The sequence below is a fragment of the Styela clava genome, chromosome 8, assembly GCF_964204865.1.
Source record: "Styela clava chromosome 8, kaStyClav1.hap1.2, whole genome shotgun sequence".
NCBI classification, from domain to species: Eukaryota; Metazoa; Chordata; class Ascidiacea; order Stolidobranchia; family Styelidae; genus Styela; species Styela clava.
Window position 1 is genome coordinate 10,049,686 of NC_135257.1, and position 10,574 is coordinate 10,060,259.

The 10,574-nt window shown below is 36.7% G+C and overlaps 1 long non-coding RNA gene across 1 annotated transcript; it reads left to right on the forward strand.

Moving 5' to 3' along the window:
• The first annotated feature begins 9,122 nt into the window (after positions 1-9,122).
• On the forward strand, positions 9,123-9,779 carry LOC144425786 (uncharacterized). The gene is made up of 2 exons (XR_013477656.1): positions 9,123-9,308; positions 9,622-9,779. It is a non-coding gene; the product is annotated as an uncharacterized LOC144425786 (long non-coding RNA).
• Positions 9,780-10,574: the final 795 nt, after the last annotated feature.

A 10,574-nucleotide genomic window follows, 5' to 3' on the forward strand; every position in this document is an offset into this window, starting at 1 on the left:
GATTTATCGATCATTTCCGAGGTAGTTTACGAGAATATTGTCTGCTTAGAGATCAATAATACATACCGGTAATAGCTCCCATTCACAAAGTTTTCTGTTCGTTATTTACATGTCATGTATTTCGGAAGCAGCTAGGATCCCACATGAACCTGGGTGGTTACACTTTCCGCGAGTGACTTAGAAGGGTGGAGGTAGGTGTTGGTCTATACATCAAAAATAACATCACTTTCAAGGCTAGACCTGACATTTCAGTTATGGATGAGCGAATTTTTGTAGACATTTATTTGAAAGATAGAATTGTGACCGGTGGAACAATGATCCGCTCTATCACATAATTAAAGCAATAATCAAATTATTAATATTCTGGAATCGACACTCCAATCCTTTTCGAAAAATAGTATTTTCATGGGAGACCTCAACTATAATTTTCTTGAATCAAATAACAAGCCTGTAAATGAATTCGGCTTCATTTCATCCGGTGGTATCAAAGCCAACTCGAATCACTCAAAGCAGCTCTACAATCATTGACCATATTTGGACTAATATATTTGATTGTAAACCGCTCAGTGCAATAATAGTCGATCCTATTTCAGACCACCTGCCGGTTTGCATTCCACTACGGAAAAAAACTTGCTAGACAAAAAACGAATACTCTGGGCTTTGGCAATATGATATCTCAAATCTAGTAATTTTAAACCCATGCTAGAACAAAGTGACTTTTCGGTTGTGTTCAGCAAAACAGATCCCGATATAGTCTTCATAATTGGACACGTAGTGGACATAATGATCGTTTCAATATTATGTTGTTGTTCTTGTTCTTTGACACGTTTTTAAAAAGTTTAAAAAGTTTCTCTTCGAATACTGGACCAATTGCTTTGAAATTTTCAGTGGTTAAAGATTAATTTTTTCGCTAGAAGGCTATTACTTTTATTTATTTCAAAATTTTGCGTGAATTCTATGAAATTTGATATTTCGTCTAAAATTTTGCTGTATTATTTAGAGGTGCGGTGGCGAGCGTATTCCTAACGGGCTAAGCGTTAGGAATACGCTCGCCACCGCACCTCTAATTACTCTGCGTGGGTTCGCAGGTTCGAATCCCATGCAGGGATGGTTATGTGCGAGAGGATTGCTGGACTCCTCGCCGTCGTTGGGTGGTTCACGTAACCGCTGGTCGGTTACGGCTTCCTCCACCACCAAGTCCATGCTTCCGAAAACAAACAATATAACTAATCCCATACCCGACTTGGAATGGTAACCGGACGAGAGGCCGTGGTTCGCCATATGGATAAGCCGTCTTATCGGCTTTCCTCTCCCCCCGGGATAAATATGCAAATCCTATCCTATCCAAATCCTATCCATGGGAACACGGATTTTAGTCAGTGTCATGACTGGCTGTACGTTTTGATTCTGCAAAATTCTTGCTACTGGAAATTCAGAACTTTTTTGAGGATACCGGTAGCGTCAAAGGTACCGGTAAGGACTGATTCGCTCTGGTCTAACGTGTCCATATATTTGTGCGTAGCTCTCTTGTTTTCAATAAGTATTTTACTGAACCTTTCAACACTTGTTTCCCTCTAAAAAAAAGAAATAATAAAAATATCAATTTAAAAATGCGGAAAAAAAGGATTAGCTATACAAAAAATATCTTACTGAAAAAGAGCAGACTGAATACAAAAATTTTCAAAATGTAAAAAAAAATACGAGAAATTGATAACTGTGAGAAAATTACTACAAGTCATTACTAGGTAGACATCGTAATGATCTTAAGAAAACTTGGCGTACTATGAACGATCTGCTTGTGCGTTCTAAACCAAATCTAACAAAAGTATTTTCGATTAATAGACAGAAAACCTCTGATCCTGTCAAAATAGCAGATCATTTTAACTCACACTTTTCTACAATTGGGAATAAAATGATTGAACGGTTTCCTCATACCACAAGGAATGACTTTAAGCATTATGTGGTGCAGCCAAGAAAAACTTCCATGTTTCTTGCCCCGACATCAGCTTTCGAAGTCCAAATATTATGAAATATTTTCGGCCTAACACCAGTTGTGGAATAGATAGAAGTCCCTTTAAAGTAATACGAACGATGCCCTGGAATTGTATGTGTGCTCTTACACATATTTTTAACTGTTCCTTACAATCTGGTAAATACATAAACTAGTTCAAATTATCTAAAGTTATGCCATTGTTTAAAAAAGAAAATGCAAAAAATGTAGAAAACTACCGACCAATCAGCTTAACTACCGACCAATCAGCTTACTTCTTCAAAGTACTAGAAAAAATCATGTACAAAAGACTCAACAATTTCCAAGGTCAAAAAAATTTCTCTTATTCCCAGCAATTTGGTTTTCGCTAAAATCACTCTACTTGTCAGTAAAATCCTGGAAGGTTTCGATAAAAATGAGTATACTCTTACTATGTTCTTGGAACTTTCTAAGGCATTTGATAGTATTAACCATGACATATTACTAGCCAAATTGCACCATATTGGTGTAAGAGGTCAGAGCTATAATTGGTTCAAAAGCTACTTATCAGGAAGGAAACAAGTAGTAATATATATTGATACAGCATCTAGCACATACTGTAATTTGACGGTAGGCACAGTACAGGGTTCTATTTTGCCTCCATTATGTTTTTCAGTCAGTATCAACGACTTTCCAAATTCTCTTCTTCACTCTGATATCATACTGTTTCCCGATGACTCAACACCATATCTTCAAGGCAAACCCTTGCCTAAACTTTTGACCAAAGCCAATAATGACCTGAAAAATATTCAAACTTGGTTGTCTGCGAGCAAACTTTCTATTATTGTAGACAAGACAAAATATATGGTATTTAGCGCGCAAAAGCAAAAGTGTCCAACATCGCAACAAAATCTGAAATTAAATGGAATAAATATAGAACATCACAATAAAGATAGAAAATTAGCACACCATTCTAATTTTTATTATCATACTTAATTAAACAAGGAAACAAAATTTAAATGCAGCGGACAATGGGGACAATTGTTATTGTTAAAGTATGCTGTTTAACTTCTTTCCATTATTGTGGCTCAGCACTAAATCAAACAATCCCGTCCCTTTCTTCATCCCAAGATACCATATTATTCTATTATTATTTTAATTCAATTTGTAAAATCCATGACATGGCAAAATGATACTCTATATAATTTATTGTTCTCTATTTCAATGTACTTTTATACCTTCAAATTGTCTGGCTGAAATGCGATCATGACAGGTTTTATGTGAATGCAACCTAAATATTTTTTTTAAATCCTCATCTTTTTTTGGCAGTATTCAGAACTATAAAATACAAAGTACCTTTATAAAGCGAATACGCAGAAAATGCGAATATAACGCAGCAGTCCTAAACTGCTGTTATAATTGTTAGTGGGGGTGCATGTCGCACATCTGTGTCTTAGGCCAAGTAAGGTCTTGAACATGTATTCCCGTCTCTACTTAACTGTTTAAATATTATGCAGATACTGTTATATTTTTGAGGCAAATAAACATACATACCTTGACAGAACTTATTACATCGAATTCACTAAGCCTGGAAGGAACGCATTTTTGCTAGATTAGACGCATACTACTTAAGACACTCACCCTTGAGTGGTACATACCATATATGCACATACTCTCATAAACTTGACATTTCTCCCATTTATAGTATGTGGTATAATCACTCAAATGTGCTATATTTAGTCTATGTCCAAATTTTATTATTATGTTTACCTGAAGTATATTTCATGTCGTATTGTCTCTATTTATTGATGTTGTTTTGTCTTACAAACTCCTTCGTACAAACAGTTTTGCATACTCCACCCTTACCCCTGTTGCCAAACCCATCCACCCTCCTTGCACAGCTGTCTGAATAAAGGAACATATACCTATTTGATTTATTGCATTTTATGCTTATCATAACGGGTGTATGCCGCACTTTCATGTGTTTTAGCTCAGTATGGTCTTGTGTTTACACCCCGTCTTCAATGCTGATAATTACTAACTCTTTTATATTACTTTTACGAGGCGAATAAACATACATACATACACTGTCAAGTGATCACTAGTACCTAATTGAATGTTAAATAAATTAAAATGTGCAGGTAGCAGATACTTTTGAATAACTATTATATCAGCTTGAATGAGAAGCCTGACAACCATATTTTCCATCATCTGTTTCAAGGCACCTTTGCACTCAACTCCATCAGCTATTTGTGGTCTTCTGCCAAGTCGAAGTGAAGCTTTGGTAAGGACTCAATACATTTTAGATTGCCTTGTGATTGTTTGTGGTGAAATGTAGTATGCACTTCCATTGTGGTTTATATGAAACATGGATTTGTCCTCGGTTTTGTTATGGAGATATATATTTGGAAAAATACTTCAAAACGAAGCAGAGAAATGTATTTCGTTAATAAAAGTTAAAAAAAATGGAATATGCATATTTTAGTTCATCGAGAGGTAAAAAAATATTTATGAACTCTTAAAATAATAGAAAGGATTTGCAAGGTATAAATCCCGCTATTGAATCAGCAACAGAGGTTCGTCAAAAATGGTGTATGGTGGCCCATCGTTGTCACGCATAAAATGAAAAATAAAATAGTTGTGAAAAAACATAAAAAAAAAATTAAATTAAAAAAAAAATGAAATCAAAACGAAAATAAAATAAAAACGGAATAAAAAAAGCAAAAAAAAAACTTGAATAAAAAGGTTGACAACGATAGGCCGCCTCGTGGCCCATCGTTTGTCACGCGTTTTTATTTTGAGAAAATTTGCTTCTGCTCGGGACCAACGTTGTCATGCATAATCCTACGCGCACAAACGCGGTTCCCTGGGTTTCTGACTCATTACCGATTTTCTTGAGCAATATTCAATAAATTTAATATGCAAATGTTCTCCATAATACAAGTTCAACTAGAAGAATATATATATTCAAAATAATGATAAGAGAATATAGAATTGAGTACGAAAATTCGAAAAATTTGTTTTTACGCGTAGAAGGCAATTGAATTGGGGAATGCTGCTTAAATGCTCAGTTGTCCGGACACTCGTGCGATACCGACTGATCACACCCGGTGTGGGGTAAGTACGCGTAGGGTACGGTACCTAATGTGTCGCACTGCGACTCCAAGATACAGGGTAACTGGAGACACGTCCTGTCCCTTGGGTCCCCAAATAATGTCTTCAATCTATGCACCAACTGACCACCACACCATGCAACCTGTACACCAACAATTCCGTAGACTTGTGTTGAAAGAAACTTTATTATCTTGTTTAAACACATCTAATGTTGACGTCGGTGATAACAGTCTATAACAGTATTAGTGTCAGTGATAAATTGACTGTTTTTGACAAGGACTCAAAGAACAGCCATAAGTATGCTATAATACAAATAAAAACAATAAGCGACAGACATATTCGATACAACAATCCTCACAACCTATCGGACAATAGCAAAAGTGTCCAACATCGCAACAAAATCTGAAATTAAATGGAATAAATATAGAACATCACAATAAAGATAGAAAATTAGCACACCATTCTAATTTTTATTATCATACTTAATTAAACAAGGAAACAAAATTTAAATGCAGCGGACAATGGGGACAATTGTTATTGTTAAAGTATGCTGTTTAACTTCTTTCCATTATTGTGGCTCAGCACTAAATCAAACAATCCCGTCCCTTTCTTCATCCCAAGATACCATATTATTCTATTATTATTTTAATTCAATTTGTAAAATCCATGACATGGCAAAATGATACTCTATATAATTTATTGTTCTCTATTTCAATGTACTTTTATACCTTCAAATTGTCTGGCTGAAATGCGATCATGACAGGTTTTATGTGAATGCAACCTAAATATTTTTTTTAAATCCTCATCTTTTTTCGGCAGTATTCAGAACTATAAAATACAAAGTACCTTTATAAAGCGAATACGCAGAAAATGCGAATATAACGCAGCAGTCCTAAACTGCTGTTATAATTGTTAGTGGGGGTGCATGTCGCACATCTGTGTCTTAGGCCAAGTAAGGTCTTGAACATGTATTCCCGTCTCTACTTAACTGTTTAAATATTATGCAGATACTGTTATATTTTTGAGGCAAATAAACATACATACCTTGACAGAACTTATTACATCGAATTCACTAAGCCTGGAAGGAACGCATTTTTGCTAGATTAGACGCATACTACTTAAGACACTCACCCTTGAGTGGTACATACCATATATGCACATACTCTCATAAACTTGACATTTCTCCCATTTATAGTATGTGGTATAATCACTCAAATGTGCTATATTTAGTCTATGTCCAAATTTTATTATTATGTTTACCTGAAGTATATTTCATGTCGTATTGTCTCTATTTATTGATGTTGTTTTGTCTTACAAACTCCTTCGTACAAACAGTTTTGCATACTCCACCCTTACCCCTGTTGCCAAACCCATCCACCCTCCTTGCACAGCTGTCTGAATAAAGGAACATATACCTATTTGATTTATTGCATTTTATGCTTATCATAACGGGTGTATGCCGCACTTTCATGTGTTTTAGCTCAGTATGGTCTTGTGTTTACACCCCGTCTTCAATGCTGATAATTACTAACTCTTTTATATTACTTTTACGAGGCGAATAAACATACATACATACACTGTCAAGTGATCACTAGTACCTAATTGAATGTTAAATAAATTAAAATGTGCAGGTAGCAGATACTTTTGAATAACTATTATATCAGCTTGAATGAGAAGCCTGACAACCATATTTTCCATCATCTGTTTCAAGGCACCTTTGCACTCAACTCCATCAGCTATTTGTGGTCTTCTGCCAAGTCGAAGTGAAGCTTTGGTAAGGACTCAATACATTTTAGATTGCCTTGTGATTGTTTGTGGTGAAATGTAGTATGCACTTCCATTGTGGTTTATATGAAACATGGATTTGTCCTCGGTTTTGTTATGGAGATATATATTTGGAAAAATACTTCAAAACGAAGCAGAGAAATGTATTTCGTTAATAAAAGTTAAAAAAAATGGAATATGCATATTTTAGTTCATCGAGAGGTAAAAAAATATTTATGAACTCTTAAAATAATAGAAAGGATTTGCAAGGTATAAATCCCGCTATTGAATCAGCAACAGAGGTTCGTCAAAAATGGTGTATGGTGGCCCATCGTTGTCACGCATAAAATGAAAAATGAAATCAAAACGAAAATAAAATAAAAACGGAATAAAAAAAGCAAAAAAAATTGAAAAAAAAAACTTGAATAAAAAGGTTGACAACGATAGGCCGCCTCGTGGCCCATCGTTTGTCACGCGTTTTTATTTTGAGAAAATTTGCTTCTGCTTGGGACCAACGTTGTCATGCATAATCCTACGCGCACAAACGCGGTTCCCTGGGTTTCTGACTCATTACCGATTTTCTTGAGCAATATTCAATAAATTTAATATGCAAATGTTCTCCATAATACAAGTTCAACTAGAAGAATATATATATTCAAAATAATGATAAGAGAATATAGAATTGAGTACGAAAATTCGAAAAATTTGTTTTTACGCGTAGAAGGCAATTGAATTGGGGAATGCTGCTTAAATGCTCAGTTGTCCGGACACTCGTGCGATACCGACTGATCACACCCGGTGTGGGGTAAGTACGCGTAGGGTACGGTACCTAATGTGTCCCACTGCGACTCCAAGATACAGGGTAACTGGAGACACGTCCTGTCCCTTGGGTCCCCAAATAGTCGCGCAGAATCCTCCCTAATAAGCAAAGCGCAACAAGCGTCTACCTACGTTGCAAGGAAAGTTCCTAGAAGCCTAGAAGGCCGTAAAGCGCGGGGGAATAAGTGACTATTACGTCACAGTAATGATGGGCAATGTAAAATCATAAAGCGTGACTAACGGTGCTTAAAGTGAAGGACTCAAGGTTTCATAAAATGCATGCTAACATTTCTTACACCCGGTACCCAGCATACAATCACTCATGAAACGAATGAGAGATACGGATAGTCTAGTAGAATTTTGTGAATCGAGGGGTGGATTGAAATAAATGATTGAGCCCGCGCGATTTATCATTCATCTGGCCGTACGGTATGCCATACCGACATGCACGTTCTATTGAAATCAGGTCTAACCATAATCGCCTTCCAGCCTCGTGGTTGTACGATCAGACAGTTGTGGCTAGAGCCGACGGACGAGTCTAACTAGGCTACTTTATGCACACAGTCCTTTCTATTAATTCAAGTCTGTGCTATGTGAATTATTCACATTTTATTCATCGCAGGTTACCGACACCTTACCTCCATGACAGTTACAGTAACCGGTACCGTGCTGGTAATTAATATTACGTACAGCCTGTAACTGGCTGCGCTCAATCCATCCCTCGATTCACTATATTCTACTAGCTAGACTATCCGTATCTCCCATTCGTTTCATGAGTGATTGCATGGGTGTACGGCCAGACGTCCAACGACTGACATACCATGATGCGCAACTAAAGTCTTGACCAATGAGGAGTGTCTGACGTGATACCCTCCATTGCGGCAACTTGATTCGTTAATGCCCACTCGAGTTCCCAGCGTTTTGCTGCAGTTTCACCTTATCTGTTGGTCGCATCGGACTCAAGGGCTCTAGGTATTATATAATCAGTGGCTATTATGGCTAATAAAGTTAAATCTACCATTTCTATACGTTAGATATATACTATCAGTATATTTCCATTAGCGGGTGACTATTCAGGGAGCTGCCATGTGCTGATGTATGACAGACAGAGCTGCCGAGTTTAAATCTCTGAATCAGATCCTGAATTTGATGATACATTCAGACATTACTTGTCTGCCTGTACCGTACTAGACTCATTCATGTTGGAGGATCATAAACTGACAGTATTCATAGATCTTGACGAGGCAATGGAAGAAAAGTTTACCTTGGATGAGCAAAAGTAGGACAGATTTTGAAATAAGAGCTACAGACAGACAGAGGGCAAAAAGCGGTCTTACTACTTACTGAATACAGCCCCTGTTTTGCGCTGTTTCGCGCTCTTTTGCGGTGTTTCGCGCTGTTTTGCGCTCTTTGCGGTGTTTCGCGCTGTATTCAGTAAGTAGTAAGACCCTTCAGTAAGTAGTAAGACCCCTTACAATTGTTGCTGAAGAAAAGTCCTGAGTGATCAAATGTCATCCTTCAGCTGTGATGCAGTTAGCGTTATTCCTCACACTCGAACAGAGTATTCCAGGTTTACTATACCCTCCAGTCTGTCGGGAAATTATTTGATAGATCACAGCCAAAGAAATGGATAAAACGAAAGGTGTGGTGCTTGATATTTGTCTGGATTTGAGTATGTTTAGATACCATAATTTTACGGACCATATGACTAACTGGCAAAAATTGCTTAATTGGGTTTTTATTCATACACAAGGCTATAAAACGCAACTGTTTTCTAAGCAATATTGGTTTTGAATGCAGGCAATAAAGCACTACCTGATTCATACATTGTGCGCACTAGCTTAACAGGCGCTTGATCGATTTTAATTTCAAGTATTGACCCTGTTTGATTGACATTCATGGTAATCAATAATGCGATATCCTAATATTACATACCTGTTCCCTATGTTTTCCAGATTTACTGGATTCAAGTTCTATCATATTGAATGACGATGAGGTCCATATAATCCGATACATTGCTGGGTTTATTTTCGAAAAATGCAAAAACGATGCTAAGACCCGGAAGACTACAAAAGAATTCAGTCATTATTTAATCCCGAACCGGACTGTTTGATAACTGACTCTATGATTGCAGTAATGCAGGAAACAGAATATGGACGCCTAACCGTACCATTGCCCAGTGTCCAAGCTGCTCGAAATTGAATTTAGATTAAACTAGGCTCATGAAGGTGTTACAGCCACAGTTTTCGAAAATTTTAATATAGAATCATTTGGTATCGCCCAAAACGATACTAGCATGCTGGACATCTTGGAAAAATAAGGTGCCATCAAACAGAATTTATCCCTACGAAAACTGCTTAAAAAAATAAATGTAGATGAAGAGCATGATCTCTTTTCACTTTATTTTGCAAGGTAGTGCGTTTAGATGTGATTCCAGTTTTATTTTTATTACTTAGCAGTAATTAAACAAAGCAATCTATTTTTCATAACAAAATTTTCATTGCAATATAGTATATTTTCATGACAATAGGCAATGTAAGTTGCATAATAAAAATACGGCATTTCTAGAACTGTTTGAGTTGTCCCAGCGACAGATGATTTCCAGTTGCTTATGTCTGGAATGAAAATTATTTTCAAGCCAAATCAGACGCTCACCAATGCTATGGAATGGTCAGAGCATTTTTTTAGGTGCTCCCGTAGTATGTGTACCAAGATAGCGCACAACCTGATAACCCCAACCTGGTACACATATTACGGGAGCACCCTTTTTTATATCCAAAATTTAGACAAGTATTCATAATATCAAACCGTTTATCCATAGACCATGCTGACCAAGAGCTCTGACCCACTTCTCTGCTGCATCAATCTTGCAGTAGTCTTAGATAGCACTTGGGCTGCATGACACACA